This window comes from Heterodontus francisci, chromosome 1 (assembly GCF_036365525.1).
Source record: "Heterodontus francisci isolate sHetFra1 chromosome 1, sHetFra1.hap1, whole genome shotgun sequence".
In the NCBI taxonomy this organism is placed as follows: Eukaryota; Metazoa; Chordata; class Chondrichthyes; order Heterodontiformes; family Heterodontidae; genus Heterodontus; species Heterodontus francisci.
Window position 1 is genome coordinate 69,885,076 of NC_090371.1, and position 25,351 is coordinate 69,910,426.

The window sequence follows — 25,351 nt, forward strand, 5'->3', positions numbered from 1 at the left end:
TGAATTTCTGTGACATTGATCACAAGTCGTGGGAGTCAGTTGCCAGCGATCGCCAGAGCTGGCGGGCAGCCATAAAGGCAGGGCTAAAATGTGGCGAGTCGAAGAGACTTAGCAGTTGGCAGGAAAAAAGACAGAAGCGCAAGGGGAGAGCCAACTGTGTAACAGCCCCGACAACCAATTTTATTTGCAGCACCTGTGGAAGAGTCTGTCTCTCTAGAATTGGCCTTTATAACCACTCCAGGCGCTGCTTCACAAACCATTAACCACCTCCAGGCGCTTACCCATTGTCTCTCGAGACAAGGAGGTCAAAGAAGAAGAAGAAGAAGAAGACTAAGCCATGCAGCCTAAAAGGTCCCAGGTTCAATCCCCAGCCTATGGTGACTTAGCTACTGTCAACTAGAGAAGCAACAGGTTGTTACAATTGGTCTTGTGAATGCGCCTATAAAGCTCGAGTACATGAATATAAATTGCTGACTATTTAGAAAGTCAGACAGAATAAGATTGTGAACCCTTTCTAATGTTGTAAAGTTTGAGGCTTCTTGGATAATAAATAAAAACAAAAGTTGAAATACAACTTTGCTACTGTGTTTTAATTTACCACTACAACCTCTTGAAATATGTTGTTCTTGAGAAGGGTATAGACAGGAGGTTGTTTATGAAGACAATCTGTCTCACTGTCTAATTGTTATGCGTGTTCTGAGGCAAGATCGTTAAGGTGTGGTACTTTGGCAGATTCTTCCAAGGCACAAAGGAGTAATCATGGAGCGAAACACAAAGGCTATTAAAATGGTAATGTTTCAAGTCAGCAAGAGGAGCAAATAGCTCAAAACAATTTGACAGATGTCTTTGTGTGATCACGTTTACCTTCATTAGGAATTTTAAAAACAACATTTGTCTTCAGCAGAAGAGGGTACCAAAGTACTGATGTAAACATAATTCTTTTGGGAGACATAAATAAGAGACTGTTGAATAGTTATCCACAATGTAATCAACTACACTTCTGTACATGTACCACCAATGAACTTCTAGCTCAACTAGAAAAAATAAAAATCTATTACCTCAAAAAGATTTAGTCCCTTAGATGCAAGTCAAGGGTAAACCCAAAATATTACCATCCAAGTTTGATGTTGCAGAACAATCCAGTATGGATGCTCTCTCTCTCAAGCAAAGACCCAGGGACCCATGGAAGCAGCTTAAGCCTCAAGACAGAGGACCTTTTCAGCCTTCTGGTACCAGAAACAAGTTTGAAAGTATGCACTGGGTCCCAGCAAGAACTGCAAGACTTCAACTCCAATCAAGGACTTTACAGCAAAACTGAAAACAGTCAATGTTTGAACTGAATCTTACTCCAATGTCTTAAGGTAGAGGTTGCATCTGGAGCAGCTCCAGTCAATCACACAGTTCCTAGGACCAAGACTTTCGAAAATCAGTGTCAGCTGGTTAAATATAATTTTAAAGGATAGACATTTGAAGAATAGAAGGCTATGGGGAGAAAGCAGGAGATTACTGCTCCAGCAAAGTACAGCACAGACATGATGGGCCCAATGGTCTTCTTCTGAGCTGTGGGCTTCTATAGCTCAATGATTGTTTCAATTCTTCAAGTGAACAGAGGTCCGACTGCTCTCCGTATGGTACCAGAGAATCAAGTTTGAAAGTGTGCGTTGAGCCCCAACGAGAACTACAAGACTGCAATTCCAACCAAAGACTTTACAACAAAACTAAAGACAGTAACTGAATTCCATCTACTACTTGGGCGGCACAGTGGCGCAGTGGTTAGCACCGCAGCCTCACAGCTCCAGGGACCCAGGTTCAATTCTGGGTACTGTCTGTGCTGAGTTTGCAAGTTCTTCCTGTGACTGCGTGGGTTTTCGCTGGGTGCTCCGGTTTTCTCCCACAGCCAAAGACTTGCAGGTGATAGGTAAATTGGCCATTGTAAATTGCCCCTAGTGTAGGTAGGTGGTGGTGAATATGGGATTACTGTAGGGCTAGTATAAATGGGTGGTTGTTGGTCGGCACAGACTCGGTGGGCCGAAGGGCCTGTTTCAGTGCTGTATCTCTAAATAAAATAAATACTCCAAACCCTCTCCCTTTAATCCTTTCTTCGCCTCTGTATCTATTTGTGTGTGTGTTTATTTCATATGCATGCTTGCGTCGCGTATTTTTAGTAATTTTAACTGAGTTAGAGTGTTAAGGCTATTAAAATTACATCTTTCTTGTTTAAACCTCAGAAAGCCTGCCTGATTAGTTCATTTACAATTACAATTAGAGAGCAGTGAGCAAGGACTCATTGAGGTGAAGTTAAAAACTTTTTCTTTTTTACATTTTTTACAATCTTTTTTTTGCAATTATTTCATTTCATCTTAGTTTGTTCAGTTTGCTTACCCACTGTTTTTTTCAGGTTTGCACTTGCTGCTGTTCAATATTCAATCCGTTAACACCTAATCTGTACTAATGCTTTGTCTTTCAACACACCATTAACATATTGCTTGCCTTTGCTCCATGACCTTTTGATCAGCTATGTGGCCTTGTCCAATCTACACCTTCTCCTTTGTTATCTCTTGCCCCACCCCTACCTCACTTGCTTATAACCTGTGACTTTTCTAATATTTGTCAGTTCCGAAGAAGGGTCACTGTCCCGAAACGTTAACTCTGCTTCTCTTTTCACAGATGCTGCCAGACCTGCTGAGTTGTTCCAGTATTTCTTGTTTTTATTTCAGATTTCCAGCATCCGCAGTATTTTGCTTTTATTCCAGAATGGATGGAGCTGTGATTGCTTTTGGATATATTTTTGGCCCATCTTCCCACTACACAGGAAGATGTTTTCAGTTTCAAGGAACCTACTTTAGACAAGTGTTCCCTTGGAAATTAAACTCAGCAACACTTAAGAACTTTTCGACATATAAAGGTCAAACTTTCTGTCCCACCACTAAAGCAGCAGAGTGTGGACAATACTCACTGAAAGCATGCTGAGTCAATCTCACTACTTATCCTGAGACTACACTGGATACGTATTCACCATGAATTCCCAAACAGGATTGGGTCTGGCTGCAAGAGTTTACAGGGATGGTGCAGTGATGGTGATGGTGGTTGTGGGGAGGGGTGGCGGTAGCTGACAGTAACACACAGTTGGAGCTTTAAATGGTTGCAGCTTCTATTGGTAGGAGCAGGTTCAATGTTTCTGAGAAGAGAAGAAAAGAAGAAGCTTGATTACAGGAAGGATTATATCAGCTTCATTCACGGTTGTTTGCTTGAAAGTTCTCTTCGAAGAAGTGCAACAAAGGAAGGTTGGCCTCTGGCAACCCAGAGCTCCCTCCTCTCAACATAAACATGCCAGCTGCATGGCAGAAAATGGTTATTAGTGTAAAGGCAGTTCTTCAACATCCAGAGAAGCTGAGGTTGATGAGGGAATAGATTAATGGCCGCAGGAAGCTTGCCAAGGGAAATCTAGCCAACATTGAACTACATCAAGCAGAAGTGCAAAGTATGCAGGACACTAACAATTTTGTCTTGCTCTGTTACATCATGACTGAGGCTGCATATTATACCATCAGAAAACATTTCTTCCAAATTTTACACGTTGCCTGTACTACAGATTCAACTTTTTAAACAGTATAAGTGAGCCATATTTGGCACGATGACACCTTATATGCAAAGGGTGTGAAGGAAAGTAAAGCTCGAGGACCATCCTTTTCTTGTTAATCTCCCTCTACTTGTTCCGTCAGTCCCTCCTTCATCTTATTCATTCATTTCCATTAAAGCAAACCACCATAACATCCCTATAAACTCTGTTTCAGCAAATGTGTTTCAGCCACCATTTTAACATATCTTCTTCTGTTTCTATAGGCATTCCTGACGAACAGGCCACAGGCTTGAGTGGTACTAAGAAAGTTCTCATAGCTCTCAGTACCACTCACTCCATCCACAGCGTATCATTACAGTGCATCAACCCTGGGATTTATGTCATCTCTTTAAGGTGGGAACACCTGGTGAAGTATAGTGCTTGAGAGAACTGAAGTGGCCAATCATTTTTCCCTTGAATCTGAAGAAGTAGAAACAGGGTTCGACATAGACTCCGACAGGGTATTGCTATCAAATATACAATTGGAACAGAGGAAACTTAAATTAGAAAACAGGGAAAGAGAAAGTGAAAGAGAAAGAGAGAGAGGGGAGACAGAAAGAGCAAGACCCTTCCAGAAAGAATGCGAAGAAAGAGAGCTAAGTCAGCTTGAGTTAACTAGGGGGTGACAGAGTAACCCCAGTGAAAGCATGGCCAATATGGAGGAGTGTAATTCAGGGCTGGGTACAGAATTGTTAAAACTTTCCCAATTAATCCCAAAATTCAATGAGGGAGACATGGAAGTGTTTTTTTAGGTCTTTTGAAAAACTGGCAAGGCTGTTAAAGTGGCCAGTTGAGGCTTGGACTCTGCTGATACAAAGTGAGCTAACTGGAAAAGCCCATGAGGTTTATTCCATGTTGCCAGATGAGAGTTCATCAAATTATGAACTGACAAAAAATACTATCCTCGGGGCATATGAGTTAGTACCGGAAGCCTATTGCCAAAAGTTTAGAACCCTCAAGAAGCAAGCTGATCAAACTTACCCGGAATTTGAGAGAAATAAGCAGCTGGCTTTTAACCAGTGGCTGAGGGCTCTTAAAGTGCAGCTATGAAAATCTCAAAGAACTAATTTTGCTTGAGGAATTTAAAAACACTCTCCCACTCTCCATAAAGACAGATGCAGAGAAACAGAAGGTTCATAGAGCCTGACAAGCCGCAGTGCTGGCTGATGAGCTTGCTTTAATTTATAATTCAGTTTCCCAGGGGAAAACCTTTCCTAATCACCCCCACAAATCTGAAAAGAACAAAGGGTGGGAAGGTGTAAGAAGCCCAAGCAGTTCTGGGAGGGAAAGCAAAGCAGGAGACACAGGGGGCCCTCCTCCAGCCAAAAAGGAAGGTGCTGTAAGTAGGAGTGAGACCCGGAGACCTGTGTGCTTCCATTGTAATAAAGCAAGGCAGTTAAGAGATGACTGCTGGAAACTAAAGGGAAAACCTGTAGGGTTAATCAGGGCACACCCGCTCAGTGACAGAGAAGGGACCCTGATGGAAAGCACAACAGAACAAGCTGTGGCTTTAACTGTAGCAGTAAGAGTGAGATCCAGGAAGCCTATGGCTGCAAGTGCAGAAAAATTTCATAGGATTCCTGAAGGCTATCAGGGTTTTGTGTCTCAAGGAAAGTAACCCCATACCGCTCGAGTGGGGCAAGCAAGTGGCGCAGTGGCACAGTGGTTTGGGTTCAGTTCTGGGTACTGCCTGTGTGGAGTTTGCAAGTTATTCCTGTGACTGTGTGGGTTTCTGCTGGGTGCTCCGGTTTCCTCCCACAGCCAAAGACTTGCAGGTTGATAAGTAAACTGGCCATTGTAAATTGACCCTAGTGTAGGTAGGTGGTAGGAGAATTGAAGGAAGGTGGGGATGTGGTAGGGAATATGGGATTAATGTAGGATTAGTATAAATGGGTGGTTGATGGTTGGCACAGACTAGGTGGGCTGAAGAGCCTGTTTCAGTGCTGTATCTCTCTATGACTCTAATCCTCAGGGACACAAGGGCCACTTGATCCCTTTTACTGTGAAAAGGCCCGACCTTTCGCCCAGAGAGTACAGTAAACACCAGAGTGGTGGTAAATAGTATTGGAGGGCAGAGTATGCCCAGAGTATGTATACCTTTACATCGGGTGCACTTGGAGTGCGACCTAGTTTCAGGACTGGTGACCATAGGGATTGTCCCTAGTTTGCCTGTGGATAGGGTTGACCTGCTCCTAGGTAATGATCTGGCGGGACGAAGGTGGTACCATCTGCAGTAGAGAAAGAGAGACCGCAGGAGGTCAGAGAAACAGGGCAGTGGCAGGAGATGGTCCCCTGCAGTTTCCCTGAATATATAGTGAATCAGACCATGATCAAACTAGTTCCCCCAGAGGGGACTGAATTGGCACTGCAGGAAGATGACCATGAGGTCTGTCTGTCTGAGACTTTCTTTGGAATGTTAGAAGACAAGGGGAATGAGTTAAATGGATCTTCCCTAGCTGAGGCTCAGTGAGCTGACCCAGTATTGAAAGAATTGGCACAGGCTGCCCAGTCTGAAATTGAAGCAGAGGGAGTCCCTGATTGCTGCTATTAAAGAATGAGGTACTGATGAGGAAATGGAGTTTCCTCACAGACCTGAGAGCAAGGAGCGGACAGTGGTTCGCCAGTTAGTGGTGCCACAGAGGCACCAGAGAGAAATTTTAAGAATGGCCCATGAGATTACAGTAGCTGTACACGTCGGTATACGAAAGACCAAAGCCCAGCTTGACTGGTCAAAACTCCACAAAGATGTGGTGGAGTACTGCAGGAGTTGCCACATGTACCAGGTTGAGGGCAAATCCCGACCTACAGTGAAATCTGCACCCTTAAATCCTGTATCGGTGTTTGGAGGACCCTCCAACAGAGGACTGGTTGACTGTAAGGGACCCCTGCTGAGAACAAAAGGGAACAGTCAGGCACAAGGGTGGAAAAAGGTGAGAAAAGTAGAGGGAAAAAGTGACTGAGAGGACAGGTTAAAGGAAGTCTGGGAGGAATACCAAATGGAAACCCCTACTGTCTGGTCAGCCAACCCCAAAATATTTGAAAAGGTAGACCCCACATCTTCCTATGTAAATGCAGACACTAGAAGCACCCCACCAGAGTTGCTAACAGCATTTACAGGAACCTGCAGAGACAAAGAAAGTCTCAAAGAGGACAGAGAAACTGCGAGGGTGATGCCTCATCTGGTTGAAGTGCCGCAGGAGAGTGCAGTAGAATCTGGACAAATACCTGCAAGCAGGAGTGTTCCAGAGGACAAAGGGAAGATTAGTAAAGAATCTGCCCCCACAGTCAAGAAAAAATGGAACCAGCCATCCCCTGAGGTGAAAAGTCATAGCAAGACTCATCAAAGCAATGACAGAGAGTTCAGGGTACAACCGCCCACTGCTGATGCCACTCATAAGCAGAACTCCAACCTAGGGCTAATTAAATCTAACCCTCCCCCTGCAGACCTCAACAAGAACAAAGGCACCCTAAGAAGTCATGGAAATGTGCAAACTGAAAAACTTGCCCAGTGCAGCACAGTGGCGCAGTGGTTAGCACCACAGCTCCAGTGACCTGGGTTTGGTTATGGGTACTGCCTATGCGGAGTTTGCAAGTGGCATGGAACATGCAAGTACAAACCTCCTCACTTTGCCTTCCCAAGCTTTATCCTGCACATCACTAATCATATATCAACACACCTTGCAGTGCAACCACCTCTTCCTGTTGAGCCACCTCCTCCCAGCCCCATCTAACCAGCCACTGCTGAGACTCACACATCTTATTGCAATGCAACACCCATGCCCCATAGTGACTATCCACAAATGATGTCCTTCTATTCTCTCAAAACATTTGACCTCTGACACTCATAGGACTCCCTTCTCTCTTATAGACAAGAGAACAGAACACCAGGGAGAGACAAAGAACCAGCGGTGGTCCACCAATTATCTTCAGCTTGACAGCTGCACAGGAGGAGGCAATGGAGATAAGCCAGCTCTCAGCATACCTGGTCATTGGAGATAGAAAGATGGGGATCTCCCAACTATCTTGTGACAGTATTATATATCACACAGCCACATAGTATACAAAACTCATTCATGTTGGCTTGATGTCAGCAGGTCATGAAAAAAATCATAATGTGCAAAAATGATGACTTCTTCTACTTCTTTGGCCTCCTTGTCTCGAGAAACAATGGGTAAGCGCCTGGAGGTGGTCAGTGGTTTGTGGAGCAGCGTCTGGAGTGGCTATAAAGGCCAATATTAGAGTGACAGACTCTTCCACAGGTGCTGCAGAAGAAATTGTTTGTCGGGGCTGTCACACAGTTGGCACACAATGTGCAAAAATGATGACTTAGAACCATCTTATTATGCCAGTTCTAATTCCTATCTTTTGTCTTCCACAGGTCCTTCAAGCGTCCCTCAGGAGGTGGTGTAGGAGGAGGAAGTTGACTCCTCAGAGGAGCTCAGTCTCTCTGATGATGCACCATCACAGTATTCATGCACACTGTCCACCACCTCAGATAAACACACCTCGGTGGAGCCATCAAGACAAGTAGTTGGGTTATCATGTGATAAATCACACACCACAGGTGAATAGGAGATGGAGACTGGGATGGAGACAGAGACAGCAGTCCCCATTGGAGGGCACATGACCTCAGAACTCTGCTCAGCTGGGCGCAGACCCTTGGGGGCTGTTGATGGAGAGGATTAATCTGGAGCAGTAGCAGAAGATATATGAGGTTTGTCAGCCTTTCTAGCCATTCTGTGCACGACTGAAGGGAGTTTGATGGAGTCCGTCTCGAGCATGAGTGTCATGATATCTCAGGTCTTCGCACTAATCTCTACATCCATGAAAAGAGTGACCACCTGCATGGAACATCAGATGAGGAAGTCAACTTTGTGCATGCTGACCCTCACCAATGGCCTGCACACTCACAATGCCATCTATTAAGGATTAAGGAAAGCCTCACCTTGGCCAGTCAGTGCCTCACTAATGTGCAGCAAAGTGTTCTCCAGCTCTTGACGAGCAGGGAAGTGTGGGTGGGCTATGAGATGGAAGATGGAGAAAGGGGACATGGAAGTGGGGGCTCTGCTCAAAGCACTTACACTTCTAACCCCTTGCCCCTGCCCCTGTACAGGCCCCTGGCGGGCCTCATGAGATCCAAAATCTAGATGACATTAACCAAGAGTTTCTGAGCAGTCAGAGCAGGGATAAGAGTATTCTGACTCTTGCTTTGCTGAAGACAAAAGGGAAGAAAAAGGAAGATAATTGATTTGTAGTTGAACAAGGTTGAACTTGGATGTTTAACACAGTGTTACATTGTCACATTTCTGTCTCATGTTTATGAACTATAACATTTTACCGTCCTGCCCGTGTTTTCCTGCTAAGTGGCCTTTTCCCTTGGGGAGAATGATATGACAAGAGTATAATAAAAGCAAAATACTGCAGATGCTGGAAATCTGAAATAAAAACAAGAAATGGTGGAAATACTCAGCAGGTCTGGCAGCATGTGTGGAGAGAGAAGCAGAGTTAACGTTTCAGGTCAGTGATCCTTAACGTTAACTCTGCTTCTCTCTCCATAGATTTTGCCAGACCTGCTGAGTATTTCCAGCATTTCTTGATTTTATTACGAGTATAAGTTGAGCAATGGGTGCCTGTGAGAGAAATTAATTGTTGATTGTGGGACTGCTTTTTGCTGGGGGGCTGGGCAGTGCAGATGTGGCACTATGGATTCATAATTGGTGTTGCAGATGACTGCATCACCTCAGTTTAACTGTAGTGTGCCTGAATCAGACACTCCCAGGCATTTCTGCCAGTTATGTGTGTGGGCACAGGTACCATCACCACATCAGGCTTCTCCCTCTCCTCCTCTTCTTCCTCCTCAGCTGTAAAGCAGTCATCACCTTCCTCCTCCTTGAGACTCAATCCTCGCTGTTGCACAATATTGTGCAAGGAGCAGCAGACCACAACCATTCTGGAAACCCTGGCTGGTGCATACTGCTGGGTCGTTCCAGATCAGTCCAGGCACCTAGATTATGTCTTCAGCAACCGTGCTCTATTACAGCTCTGGTACTATGTGGCTTATGTTGTACCTTTCCTGCATGTCATTGTTTGGGCTTCTCACAGATGTCATCAGCCACATCTTCAGAGAGTAGCCCTCGTCTGCAGGAGCCACCCGCTGACTCAGCTTCAATGCTTGAATCCCTCTGGAAGACTTGACTTGTGTAGGATGAAGGCATCAATGGCATCCCTGGGAATCTTGCAGAGAAATGCATGATAATCTTTTGGTGGTTACAGACCAGCTGAACATTGATGGAGTCATCCTCAATTACCAACCCCCCCCACCCCCCCCAACACCCCCTCCCCTTCCCATGGCACCTTTCCATGCTAGTGCATGACGTGCATTTGGTGTTTGCTGCCCAAAATACAGTTTGCTCTACACTGGGGAAGCCAAATGTTTTACAGAGCACCTACATTCAATCCACTAGCATGACTCCAAGCTTCCGGTTGCCTGTCATTTTAATTCTCCACCTTGCTCTCACGCTGACCTCTCTGTCCTCAGCCTCCTGCAGTGTTCCAATGAAGCTCAACAGAACCTCGAGGAACTGCAACTGATCATTTGATTAAGCACTTTACAGCCTTCCGGGCTCAGCACTGAGTTCACCAAATTCAGACCATATTCTCAGCCCCCATTTTGTTTGGTTTTACTTACATTTGCTTTTGGACGGAAGATGTTTATCATTCTGCCATTCATACCTCCTCTGGACACAAATTTTGTTTGTTTACTTGTTACTTGGCCCTGCACCAACAACTCTTTCATCATTTAATCTCTCCTGTCTTCCACCCAATCACAGACCTTCCCTTTATTTCTTTTTCCACTTTCCCCACTTTCACTTGCTTGAAACTATCACATTTTCTCAGTTCTGATGAAACTTCTCTCTCCATGGATGCTGTCTTATCTGCTGAGTACTCCCAGCATTTTCTGTTTTTATTTCAGATTTCCAGCATCCTCAGTATTTTGCTTTTGTATTGATAGTGTGGAATGCCTTTCAGTTGATAAAGAAACCTGGATGATCTGGGAACACCTTTATTGCCATATATGTGCAATTGATGACTTCCTGTTCCTGTGGAAAGCCAGCCAGAACAGCAGATCTGAACTCTTGCTCATTCTGACTGGACTCATCGGTTGCGCGATGCACTTAAGTGCCAGCTCTGTCAAACATGGCTTTGGTCCCCAGTGAGCTGTATTTGTGGGTAGCAGATTATGAAATTCCACAAATATCACCAGCAGATCCTGAAAGGAGCTAGTGGGAATAAATTAAGGGCTGTGGTGATATTGGAAACCATTGGCAATGCATGCCCATCTGGTCCACTTGGCAGGAGGTCTTCTATCAGGAGACTGCAAATGTCAGCAACCACCTGACAGGAAATTCTGAGCCCCTTGAGGCACTGGTGCTCAGTCATGTCCAGGAAGCTTATTCTCCACCTGTAGATCCTATAATTGTCATATTGCCTCATGCGAGCTGGAGCTCCATGCTCTTCCCTCTGTCCTTTGGATTGACAGGTGGTTGAAGAGAAGGGCACTGGTGTTGTTACTGCTGCTGTTGGCGTTTCTGATGCTGCTCCTCTTGTTCCTCATCTCAGATTCAAGGTTGAATTACATAAGTAGCCACCGTACTGACCTGAAGATTGACAGTTGGGAAGTAGAGAACAAAGGCAAAAAACTCCAACATAGTAGAAATGACCTCCAAAGTACTGGAAATCACCTCCAAAGCAGTGAAAGCACACTCTCAGAACAAATCCTGTGAGAAACAGCCTTTCACTTATGCATGGAAGCAGATGTCAGATCTCAGTAATTAAAGCTTTTCTTGCTTGTCAATCTCTCAGCCCCTTTGAATCTAGCTGTCCCCTCACCTTGTTTTCCCTGGTGAATTCCAGGAAGCCTATGCACATTATGTTAAATTCTGAATCCTGGATTAAAAAGAAGCTCATGAGCAGTTTACATATTTAAATAACAGACCCACCTCTCCCACAGAGGCTTCCTGTGCACTTCAGATTGCACTCAGGTGAAAGGCAGAAGTCACGGGTTCCTGACTGCTTCCTGACACGCCAGTCGTTTCAACTGTTTTAACCTGCCACCAGGTTAAAACCCACCAATTTTGTCAGGTTAAATCCTGTCCCCCCCATCCCGGGCAGGATTTAGTGGACATTTCCGAAGGACAGGAAGCGAGGAAAAGGTGGTTGTGTAGCTCTGTTAATTAAGGATGACATTCGTACTATAGTGAGAGATGATGACCTTACTTCAGAAGGTCAAGGTGTAAAATTAGTTTGGGTAGAGATAAGAAATGGCAAAGGTAAGAAGCCTTTTGTGGGAGTAGTTTGTAGGCCCCCTAACAGTAGCTACACTGTAGGACAGAGTATACAGGAAGAAATAATGGGAGCTTGTAAGGATAATCATAGTGATTTTAATCTTCATACAGATTGGATGAATCAGATTGGGAAAGGTAGCCTGGAAGATGATTTCATAGAGTATATTCGGGACAATTTCTCAGAGCAGTGAGTTCTAATGCCAACCAGGGAGCAGGCTATTCTAGACCTGGTAAATGCCAAGACCTCAAAGTAAAGAAACATCTAGGCAACAGCGATCACAACATGATAGAATTTCATATTCAGTTTGAAGGTGAGAAGTGTGGGTCTAAGACTATTGCCATAAACTTAAATAAAGACAATTACAAGGTATCAAGACAGAATTGGCTAAAGTGAACTGGGAAAATAGGTTAAAAGGTAGGACAGTAGAGAAACAGTGGCAGACATAGAACATAGAACATAGAACAGTACAGCACAGTACAGGCCCTTCAGCCCACGATGTTGTGCCGAACCTTTAACCTACTCTAAGATCAAACTAACTACCTACCCTTCATTCTACTATCATCCATGTACCTATCCAAGAGTCGCTTAAATGTCCCTAATGTATCTGCTTCTACTACCACCACTGGCAGCGCATTCCACGGACCCACCACTCTCTGTGTAAAGAACCTACCTCTGACATCTCCCTGAAACCTTCCTCCAATCACCTTAAAATTATGCCCCCTGGTGATAGCCCTTTCCGCCCTGGGAAAAAGTCTCTGGCTATCCACTCTATCTATGCCTCTCATCATCTTGTACCCCTCTATCAAGTCACCTCTCATCCTTCTTCGCTCCAATGAGAAAAGCCCTAGCTCCCTCAATCTTTCTTCGTAAGACATGCCCTCCAGTCCAGGCAGCATCCTGGTAAATCTCCTCTGCACCCTCTCTAAAGCTTCCACATCCTTCCTACAATGAGGTGACTAGAACTGAACACAATATTCCAAGTGTGGTCGAACCAGGGCCTTATAGAGCTGCAGCATAACCTCGCGGCTCTTAAACTCAATCCCCCTGTTAATGAAAGCCAACACACCATACGCCTTCTTAACAACCCTATCAACTTGGGTGGCAACTTTGAGCGATCTATAGACATGGACCCCAAGATCCCCCTGTTCCTCCACACTGCCAAGAATCCTGTCTTTAAGGAGATATTTCACAACTCTCAGAAAAGATATATATATATATACATACACGTACATTCAGAGGAGGTTCACTAGATTGATTCCTGGAATGAGCGGGTTGTCTTATGAGGAAAGGTTGGACACAATGGGTTTGTTTTCACTGGAGTTTCGAAGAGTGAGGGGAGACTTGATTGAAATATATAAGATCCTGAAAGGTCGTGACAAGGTGGATGTGGAAAGGATGTTTCCTCTTTTGGGGGAGTCTAGAACTAGGGGGCACTGTTTTAAAATTAGGGGTCACCCTTTTAGGAAAGAGATGAGTAGAAATTCTTTCTCTCAGAGGATTGTGCGATTTTGGAATTTTCTGCCTCAGAAGGTGGTGGATGTGGGGTCATTGAATAATTTTAAGGCAAGGTAGATAGATCCTTGTTAGGCAAGGGAATCAAAGGTTATCGGGAGGAGATGGAAATGTGTAATTTGAGATGCAAACAGATCAACCATGATCTTATTGAATGGTGGAGCAGGCTAGAGGGGCTGAATGGCCTATTTCTGCTCCTAATTCATATGTTCGTATCTGTGGCTAACTGAGGAAGTTAAGGACAGTATCAAATTGAAGGAAAAAACATACAATACTGTGAAGATTACTGGTAGGTCAAAAGATTTGACAGATTTTAGAAACCAGCAAAGAATGTTGAAAAAAATAAGGAGGAAGAAATTAGAGTGTGAGAGAAAGCTTGCTAGAAATATATAAAGCAGGTAGTAAAAGTTTCTACAAGTATTTAAAAAGGAAAAGAGTAACTAAAGTGAGCACTGATCCCTTAGAGGTTGAGGTTGAGGTTGAGACGGGGGAATTAATGATAGGAAACAAGGAAAGCGTGGAAGCGTTGAACAGATATTTTGTGTCTGTCTTCACTGTAGAAGACACAAATAACATCCCACCAATACTTGAAAATCAAGAGGTAAAAGAGAGGGAGAAACGTAAAACAATCACAATCACTAGGGAAAAGGTACTGGGGGAAAGCTATTAGAACTAAAGGCTGGACCTGATGGCTTGCATCTTAGGGTCTTAAAAGAAGTGGCTGCAGAGATAGCAGATGCATTGGTTGTGAACTTTCAAAATTCCCTAGGTTCTGGAAAGGTCCCAGTGGATTGGAAAATCACGAATGTAACACCCCTATTCAAGAAAGCAGGGAGACAAAAAGCAGGAAGCTATAGGCCAGTTAGCCTAACATCTGTCATAGGGAATATGCTATAATCCATTATTAAGGAGGTAACAGTAGGACATTTAGAAAATCATAATATAATCAGGCAGAGCCAACATGGTTTTGTGAAAGGGAAATCATGTTTGACTAATTTATTAGAGCTCTTTGAGGAAGTAGCAGGCAAGGTGAATAAAGGAGAACCTGTAAATGTGGTGTACTTGGACTTCCAAAAGGCATTAGATAAGGTGCCACATCAAAGGTTACTACACAAAATAAGAGCTCATGGTACAGGGAGTAACATAGCATGGATAGAGGATTGGTTAATTAACAGGAAGCAGAGAGTAGGAATAAATGGGTAATTTTTGGGTTGGCAAGCATTACTAGTAGAGTGCCACAGGGATCAGTACTGGGTCCTCAACAGTCTATATCAATGACTTGGATGGAGGCATCAAATGTATGATAGCTAAATTTGCTGATGACACAAGAATAGGTAGGAAAGTAAGCTGTCAAGAAGACAAAAAGAACCTACCGAGGGATTTAGATAGGTTAAATGAGTGAGCAAACATTTGGCAGATGCAGTATAATGTGGGGAAATGTGATCTTGTCCACTTTGGCGGGAAGAATAGAAAAGCAGTATATTATTTCATTGGAGAGGGATATGGGTGTCCTGATACATGCATCCCAAAAGTTAGTATGCAGGTACAGCAAGTGATTAGAAAGGCAAATGGAATGTTGGCGTTTCTTACAAGGGGAATCGAGTATAAAAGTAGGGAAGCGTTGCTACAGCTGCACATGACCTGAGTTAGACTGCATCTGGAGTACTGTGTACAGTTTTAGTCTCCTTACTTAAGAAAGGATATAATTGCATTAGAAGCAGTTCAGAGAAGGTTCACCCAACTGATTCCTGGGATAAAGGAATTTTTCCTATGAGGAAAGGTTGAGTAGTTTGGATCTATACTCATTGAAGTTTAGAAGAATGAGAGGTTATCTTATTGAAACATATCAGATCCTGAGGGGACTTGACAGGGTGGATGCTGAGAGGATGTTTCCCCTTGTGGGGGTGTCTCGAATTAGGGGACATTAGGGGACAGAGAATTTTTTGCTCTTAGAGGGCTGTTAGTCTATGGAATTGTCTCCCCCAGACAGCAATGGAGGCTGGGTCATTGAATATATTCAAGGCTGAGTTAGATTTTTTATCAACAAGGGAGTCAAGGGTTATGAGGGGCAGACAGAAAAGTGGAATTAAGGCCACAATCAGATCAGCCATGATCTTATCGAATGATGGAGCAGGCTTGAGGGGTCGAATGGCTGACTCCTGCTCCTAATTCTTGTGATCTTGTGCTCTTTTGTATGAGTTGATGGGGCTCCTGGGCTGGAAAGGTGCTGGAGCCATTTGGAAATCTCCTCCCCCCGCCTCTATTTAATAGTACTCGGGCAATTAACTACCTGGTGTGGGGATCCCTGTCCCTTTAAAGATGGGAATCATGCCTCCAAGAGCTGCCGGCCAATCAGAGGGTCGGCAGCTCAGTAGTGTCGGCAGTGCCACCAGGAGTGCTGGCCACTGCCAGTACTGTAGGAGGTTTTGGAACCAGGCCCCAGGGCTGGAGACCCAGAGCTCAGGTAAGTTAGGTGGGGTGGCAGGGCCAGTCCGGCAGGCCCCGGTGATGGGGACGGTGTTGGTGAGGGGGAGTGGGGGGGGGTTGTTTGGAGTTTGATGATTTGCCACACAGATTGCCTACGGAGGAGGATTCCTTCCCCTAAGCCAGCAGGGAGGTCATGTTGGTTTACTAGGTGACCGCCCCATGTGGCGGAGGCCCCCTGTGCCATTGGCTTAATTCCACTGGTGGCACAAAGAGACACTTAAGTGGTTAATAATAGGCCTCTTAAAGACTTTGCCTCATCCAACTTTATTGCGAAGCGGCGGTAGGCAAGGGGCACTCTGCCCCCCGCCTCCCACCACAATTCTGTGGCCCCGCCCGCCTCCTAGCCTGTCTCCGGGGGCCCCATTAAATCCAATCCCTCATGCCTGGCCTTGTCTGGTCTTGTCTGGTCTTGTCTCCTTTGTTACAATACCATCTTTTCACATTATACCACATTTCCTGATTCAACTATTATTGTTTTTAGAACTTTTTCCTTCTTTGCAAATACATTTTTGAATTCCCTTTTCTCATGCCTTATCAGTTTTTTTTTCACCCACTGCTCTATTTCCTCTCTGACTTCTCTTACTGATTTCAATTTGATTTAGTCATACAGCTTCCTGCTTCCCCAGAACTCATTCCATTGCCTCAGAAATCTGAAACCCTCACTTCTAATCCAAGTCTCAAGCTCCATATTTATGTAATCTGGTCTCCTTCTCCCTAAGAGACTTGTCATGTGGCATCAGACCTCCATCCTTCTCGTTTTTCTTTTAGTAATGTTTGGAGCTCCATGCTGCTTGCCTAGCCTGCTCCCCAATCCTAGATCCCACACATGCCCTTGTGGAGTTTGGTATACCTCCACTCACTCAGTGTACTGGCAACCAATACGATATCAGGTTGCCTTCAAGCTCAAAGAATGGGAATCCCAGTTTTGGAGGCTCCAAAATCGCCTCCTGGCCATCATTTGCCTTTAAGGAATGGAAAAAGGTTCTGCCACTTTCAAGACCTAGCACAACGCAGTCTCTGCTGTTTCTGGGGCTTCTGCTGGTCATCCACTTCAGTTAAAGTGGGTGTTTGGCAGAACCTCTGAGGAAATATGGGGTGAATATCTGGGAATAGATTATCTTGAAATAGTTATCAATATCTGCATTGCTTTATCATGATTTTGGTGAATCCATCTGCTATCTGTAACAGAAAGTTATCAGATAACAATTAGACATTCTCTGGGAATTTATCTCCAATGAGCAAAGTTCAGGTACTTCCCAAATCGAATGCAAAATTTAGATATTAACCCTTCTGGACATAAAAGTCTCCTATAACTGGCAAGGAACATGGGACCATTCCCTTCTACTAAAATGTTAGAAAATATTGACAGAGATTTAATAGAAACAACCTTGGAATTGTTCAGTTAACAAATAATACAAGGGGTGCTGGACAAATTTCTTCTCTCCAATAGAAGAAGCCAGGAAAATGGATATATACTGCGACAGGATCGTATGCTTCACAACATCAACTGGGATCAAATACACTGCATAAATTCACCAGGAATTCCATGTCCCTCAGACCAAACAGATGTGTGAACAAACACAAAATAGATATCCAAGTTAGGCAGAAATACATTGTTGCACTTTGCAACTCACTCCTCTTTCTTACCTCAGAATTCATCAGCTATGTCTTCTGTCTCAGGGTTCAGCAACAATGATACAGAATATCTTTAAAATGAAGTCCAACTTTGACAATCTGACTGATGAAAAAATTCCTCAAGTGTAAATTAAATGTAAAGACTGCAGTAAGAAAATACAAATGTTTTGTTGAGCACACAAAGATACAAAAAATAACAAGTGGAATAGAATGGAAAGCCGCCAGGTTCATAGATTCACGTTTTCCATTACAGGATACTGTATCTGTAACATTGGAAGAAAAGGAATTGAGTACATGTTACAAGCTCACAGGACACCAATTTGGTGTGTACTCTGTCTTTATTAAAACTGCCTGTAATGGCTGCCTGCAGTCAGAGTGCCTCATGGTAGCGGTCACATGACTATGCTAAGCCAGGAGACACATTAGTACAGCACTGCATCCCAAACATCCCCCTTTTCATATAAAAACAAACAAAAAATATTAATTTGCATGCATTATCATTTACACTATGAGTTGCCCAACTGTTTTCATGCATTAGCAGTTCGTCATCTCATCAGTCTCTGTACATGCATTGCATACATAGTCATTAAATTGTGCCGGTCTCTTAATGGTGCATGTGTGCGGTGTCATTGGCTGGTTTTCCTTCTCTGGCGAGTGTCGTTCCCTTGTCACTTGTTGTCGTGGTAACTGTTGTTGTTCCATCTCTGTTGTTGGGGTGCTGTGGATCTCTGGGGCAGATGGTTGTTCTGTGGTCTGTGCAGTTGGTGAGTTCCCATGTTCCTGATCGACCGCCTGTTGTGAAGGAACAGCTTCTCCAGTTGTGCGTATGTGTCTGTGGTTGTAACGGTATCTCTGGTCCTGCACCTCCATCACATATGATCGAGGTGACAACTGCACTATGCAGGTCCCAAATTGCCACTTGGGCTGACACTTGTTGAGCACGTTGAAGGTTTACACCCTGACTGGCTCCTCAATGCTCAATTCTGGCAATATTTCAGCGTTTTGTCAAAATAAAAGTTGGTTTTCTGCCATTACACCTTGATTTTGTCTGCCCGCTCTATGCCCCTTCCCGACGGCCTCCACCTTGGGCACCTGAGCAGACAACTGCCAGATCTTCCTCTTCCTCGCCACCTGTATGACTCGCATTACCTTGTGGCTGGCAAAGACATTCTCGTTCTGGTGCCCTGCAGGACGTCTCCTGGGTTTTCGCTTCCTTAATCGGAGGATTGGGCTTTTGCAAGGCCTTCACCTCTGCAACGTCTTCCACCTTAATTAACTGCTCTGTTTCTATTTTCTTTTTTTTAATTGCTTTCTTCCTCAGACTCACCTCAATTCCTTGGTGGCTTGCATGGAAGCTCTTTAGCATATCTTTTTTCACATTGAGGGATACCAGTCCAAGCTTTAGACTTGCTTCAGCTGAGATGAGTGGCTTTTACTTGCTGTCTGTAATTTGGAACTCCAGATCTTCATTCTTGCCATTGTATTGGGCTCTCAGAGTAACATGTCCTCTTGACACTAGTATGGTGCCATCATATAGCCTCAACTTTCGAGCGCTTCATTTTTGGATCACCATGTTGAGCCAGTTCGCACAGGTCTCTGAAGGGTATGATGTGGTGTCTATCTGGCACTTTATGTTGACTTGAAATTCTCTGCAGTCCAACAGTCACAAATCATTTAACACCTATTGACCTGTTTGAACAACACTTTGCATGGTGCATAGTGATTTGTCAGAATCTTCGGCAGGGATCTCGCCAGTGGCCATGTGTACCTGCTTGTTGTGCTTCCTTCTAGCCAAGCACTTGCGTGAAAAATTATTCAGCTTCTTGCAGTGAGATCACTGCTTTCCCCATGCTGGACATGCCTTCTTTTCCTGTGCATGATGTCTCTGCAGTATTTGCATCCTGCCCTTTTTCTGTGATCTTTCTGCCTTTTGGCCTGGAATGTCTGTCAGCATAATGCAAGGCCTGGTCTTTTCTGCCATGAACATGGTCGAGCTGCTGATTTACAACTTCAGCACTTCTTCACATGTCCATTGCTTTCCTGAAAGTAAGTTTGTCTTTGCTCAGTAGACGTGCTCTTGCTGCGGGATCTCTTATGCCTAATACAATCCTGTCTTTAAGTAGGTCATCTTTTAGTTGTGCAAGTTCATAGGATTCTGAGAGCTGTGTTAATGCAGTCACATATTGATCAATGGACTCTTTTTCACCTGGGGCCCTATTATTGAACACATATCGTTCATAAGTTACATTCAATTGGGGTTCAAAGTGTGACTTCAGGGCTTTCACAATTTCTGCTGTCTTTTTTTTTGTACTTCAGAGAGATTTACGGTGGTATACACTGTGTAACAGAATCTCCCCAACAGTGATATAAGTGCAACTATTCATAGCTGCTCTGGTTTGTTAATGAAATCTGTCGCAATTTCATAATTTTGCCATTGCGGATAGAAAGATTGCCAGTTCTGCTTCATATCACCTTTCATTTTGACCGGCGCAGGCAGAGGAAAATTTGCAGCCATTGTCTTACACTATGCTTTCAGCTGTTTCTTTGTTCCTTTTCTGTGGCTTCCTGTGACTTTAAGCAGCTTTTAGCAGTTCTGACCATTTCTGTGGCCTTAGTTCCACAACTGTGCTTGGAAACAGCTCTTCAACACTCCATCTCAGCTCCACTCTGACACCATGTCACAAGCTCACAGGACACCAGTCTGGTGTGTACTCTGTCTTTATTGAAACTGCCTGTAATGGCTGACTGCAGTCAGAGTGCCTCATGGTAGAGGTCACATGACTACAGCTAGCCAGGAGGCACATTGGTACAGTATTGCATTTCTATCCCAAACACACTATACTGTAGCTTTACACTATTCAGAACTGGCTTCTGAAAAGGCTAATTGATGAAGAAGTGATTTGTCAGCAGCTGTGAGTCAGGACATCTGCTATTACAAATATTTTACGAACCCTCAGGCAACAAAAGAGTGTATTCCTCAAGAAAATGGTGGGAAACACAGAGCAACAATTGGAAGATCAATGGTAAGTGATGTTTTGAAGTAAAAAGGTGTCGAATAGTTGAACCAAATGACAAAGCTTCAAAGAGAAAGCACAATCTGAAATAGAAAGAAATAAAGGCAGCTTGATTCATATAGTTCAAGAATGTCTGGACTGATAATTTGCCTATCAACAATGAAATGTTCAACACAGGAAGGAAAAGTTTTTTTCAGGATTTGCTTGTTGATCATTTTTACTCCATAGGTGGCTGTCTGCTACTTTCTAAAAAAGTGTGTTACAAATCTGTGACTATTGTAGATATCTTTTAGGCTCAATAATAGCAATTGTTCTCTTAAGCAGTCTGTGTACCTACTTCTTGTAAGAGTTGGATCTCACTGCCTATGTCTACTAGTGTGGTAGTGGGATCCAGGTGCACAACAATGAATTCCCTTGAGATCGGTTTTATTCACACATTCTTGTTCAATCTCTCTGCAGATAATCAAGTTAGCATTGGGTGAGGCAAAGCTTGTTTGGAATGGTAAGCAGTTTTATTCCACAGCAGGCAAACACACAGAACTATCATATTGATTAGTCATTTGATACAATTAGTATGACTTTTGTCAGTGTACAGTTACAGAAATAAAGAGCACATAAGCGCTAACCTGCTCTGGTGGGTCATTTAAATCTACTTAAAGACAAAACATCTCCGTATGCTGCCCTACCACCAGGAGAATAGTTGCAGCCTGTATGGTTCCACTGCCTTAGAATCAGTGTTTTGATTTTTTTAAAAGCCTCTCGCACAAACCCCAGCAAGATCAAAAACATCAGGATGCAAGGTGTCTCTCTGAATAACCACATATAGCTAGTGAATTGTCCATTGTCTGGTCTCTGAGGGAAACAAGTTCTACTCTCACACTGCAATTGTCATTCACCTGCTTAATGATCCACAGCTCAGCATGAGGCCATTTTGAGAACATAATTGCTTTGAGGCAAACTGTTGCTAAAAGAACTTAACATAGCTCATGTCCAAGTCATTTTCATGAAAAAAGCCAAATGGTCAAGAACTATGACAATATCATTTAATTAATGCAAATGAAGACTTGGATATGCATACCTATAGTGAATGGTGGAAGATTTTGGTTCATATATTTTCAATACTTTTTGGTAGAACCAAATAAGACCATAGCCACAGCAGCTGTACATGGTGAGAATAAAATGTAGTAAAAGCATTGTAATATTCTTATATATGCCAATGTAATTAGTAATCTACACAGAAAAGCCTATTGTTATAGAAAAAGCTGCAAGGCAAATTGCTTCACAAAAGATATTAATGTTCAAACTTGCATTTGGTATTTTTTCAGCAAGAATGCCGAGATAACACTCTAATTTTCATTGAAAGATTGGAAAATTGTGAAACTCACTTGCTTCAGGTGATTTTTAAAAAACTGTTATAATTTTTAAATTGCAACAATACATTTTGCTTGCACTGTACTTAGAGGAGCATATATGGGTACAGCTCTGCATATTGGTATAATAGTGTTCTATGCTGTCAGATCAGGGTGGCCAAATTGGAGCCAATCTCAGGATTCAGCTACTGGGTGGAGGCAGCCACCTCAATCACAAGAGGCCCTCATGCACACACGGAAGATAAGCACTGCATTTGCTCCTGCCATAAAAATAACACCTAAATGGAACATAAGGTCATTTCTGAGAGCATATTCAGTAAGCAATGCCCAAAAGAATGCACGGTGCAAGTAAACACTAAGCTCTCACGGACGTGAAATAGCTTGACAATATGAATTTGGTTGCACTGAAGCTATGTACAGAGTATTCTTGCTAAGGTTTGCAAGTACATTTCATCAGGTGGCAGGATTGCAATACTTGCCTGGAAGATTTAAGGCACTGTAAGTGAAGCTGTATTTGTGAAGAATGTGGGAAGATGTAAACAGGGTACTTAATACAATGGCTACATTTTCAAGTTCAGAGAAAGTGCTCTTGCAGCCAGCATTGGGCTCTGCCCTACAGTCTCATCAGGCTCTTTCTGTTCCTTTTCAGGGTCCCTTGGGCCCTTTGACAATTGAGGCCTCCATAATGATGCTTCTTTTAATGGACAGTGTTGAACAACATACCTTGAAATCTTTGTAGTGCTATACTGCAGGAATCACAAAGTCATAGAGAGATACAGCACTGAAACAGGCCCTTCGGCACACTGAGTCTTTGCCGACCATCAACCACCCTTTATACTAATCCTACATTAATCCCATATTCCCTACCACATCCCCACAATTCTCCTACCACCTACCCACACTAGGGGCAATTTACAATAGCCAATTTACCTATCAACCTGCAAGTCTTTGGCTGTGGGAGGAAACCGGAGCACCCGGAGGAAACCCACACGGTCGCAGGGAGAATTTGCAAACTCCACACAGGCAGTACCCAGAATTGAACGCGGGTCGCTGGAGCTGTGAAGCTGCAGTGCTAACCACTGCGCCACTGTGCCGCCCAATCAGGAAGCCTCCTGATTGATTCAGTCACTTGAAATGGTGTTTCAACATTCCAATGGTATACTTACAAACTACAGGTTACTGTGGGAAGCGAGAGAGGAAATAGTTGGGGCCTTAACAGATATCTTTGCAACATCCTTAAACACGGGTGAGGTCCCGGAGGACTGGAGAATTGCTAATGTTGTCCCCTTGTTTAAGAAGGGTAGCAGGGATAATCCAGGTAATTATAGACCGGTGAGCCTGACGTCAGTGGTAGGGAAGCTGCTGGAGAAGATACTGAGGGATAGGATCTATTCCCATCTGGAAGAAAATGGGCTTATCAGTGATAGGCAACATGGTTTTGTGCAGGGAAGGTCATGTCTTACCAACTTAATAGAATTCTTTGAGGAAGTGACAAAGTTGATTGATGAGGGAAGAGCTGTAGATGTCATATACATGGACTTCAGTAAGGCGTTTGATAAGGTTCCCCATGGTAGGCTGATGGAGAAAGTGAAGGCGCATGGGGTCCAAGGTGTACTAGCTAGATGGATAAAGAACTGGCTGGGCAACAGGAGACAGAGAGTAGCAGTGGAAGGGAGTTTCTCAAAATGGAGACGTGCGACCAGTGGTGTTCCACAGGGATCCGTGCTGGGACCACTGTTGTTTGTGATATACATAAATGATTTGGAGGAAAGTATAGGTGGTCTGATTAGCAAGTTTGCAGATGACACTAAGATTGGTGGAGTAGCAGATACTGAAGGGGACTGTCAGAGAATACAGCAGAATATAGATAGACTGGAGAGTTGGGCAGAGAAATGGCAGATGGAGTTCAATCAGGGCAAATGCGAGGTGATGCATTTTGGAAGATCCAATTCAAGAGTGAACTATACAGTAAATGGAAAAGTCCTGGGGAAAATTGATGTACAGAGAGATTTGGGTGTTCAGATCCATTGTTCCCTGAAGGTGGCAACGCAGGTCAATAGAGTGGTCAAGAAGGCATACGGCATGCTTTCCTTCATCGGACGGGGTATTGAGTACAAGAGTTGGCAGGTCATGTTACAGTTGTATAAGACTTTGGTTCGGCCACATTTGGAATACTGCATGCAGTTCTGGTCGCCACATTACCAAAAGGATGTGGATGCTTTGGAGAGGGTGCAGAGGGGATTCACCAGGATGTTGCCTGGTATGGGGGGCGCTAGCTATGAAGAGAGGTTGAGTAGATTAGGATTATTTTCATTAGAAAGACGGAGGTTGAGGGGGGACCTGATTGAGGTGTACAAAATCATGAGAGGTATAGACAGAGTGGATAGCAAGAAGCTTTTTCCCAGAGTGGGGGATTCATTAACAAGGGGACACGAGTTCAAAGTGAAAGGGGAAAAGTTTAGGGGGGATATGCGTGAAAATTTCTTTACGCAGAGGGTGGTGGGTGCATGGAACACTTTGCCAGCGGAGGTGGTAGACGCGGGCACGATAGCGTCTTTTAAGATGTATCTAGACAGATACATGAATGGGCAGGAAGTAAAGAGATACAGACCCTTAGAAAATAGGCGACAGGTTTAGATAGAGGATTTGGATCGGCGTAGGCTTGGAGGGCCGAAGGGCCTGTTCCTGTGCTGTAATTTTCTTTGTTCTTTGTTCTTTCTTTGTACTCAAGTAGATGCATGTACCTTGAGTCATTACACCTGTGTTCAGCTGGTGCACTGGGATATTACAGAGGTATCATGAGCCAGGACTACAGCAAATTTCCTTGAATGGATGGGAACCACCCCCTACATTTGTCTTTCAGCGTCAAATATTGATGGGAGCAGTGGGCTGCCTGAAACTGAAGACAACTTGACAAGTGTGTATTGGCTTGTGGAAGTTAGTGCAAATGGTTATAAAGCTGTAGAATCCTTTCCTATCCAAGTAAATAGTGACAGTGTGCCAGGGAATGTGCAAGGCCATGTGGGTGCAATCTACAAGCCTCTGGACCTTAAGAAATCCTGGCACTCTGAAAAATTGCAGAGCCCTGTCATGCTATTATGGTTATTTATGGGGAAGAAAATGAGAAGACTTTCTCCAGCACAGCATTGGTCACTTGCTTTCAAAAATTCATAACAGCTGTTTGGATTGTATTGCTGAAGTCACTGGTGGTGCCTGGGATGATAAAAAATGCAAACATTAAGGACAGCAGAAGAATTTGGCTGCAGCTCAGAATGGAGGTAAGGGCTCAGTTCTTGTCGATAAAATCTTTCAGATACAATTCTGCTGTTGAATCGAGTATCATTGGTGGGAGGAAATTGGGTAGGCGG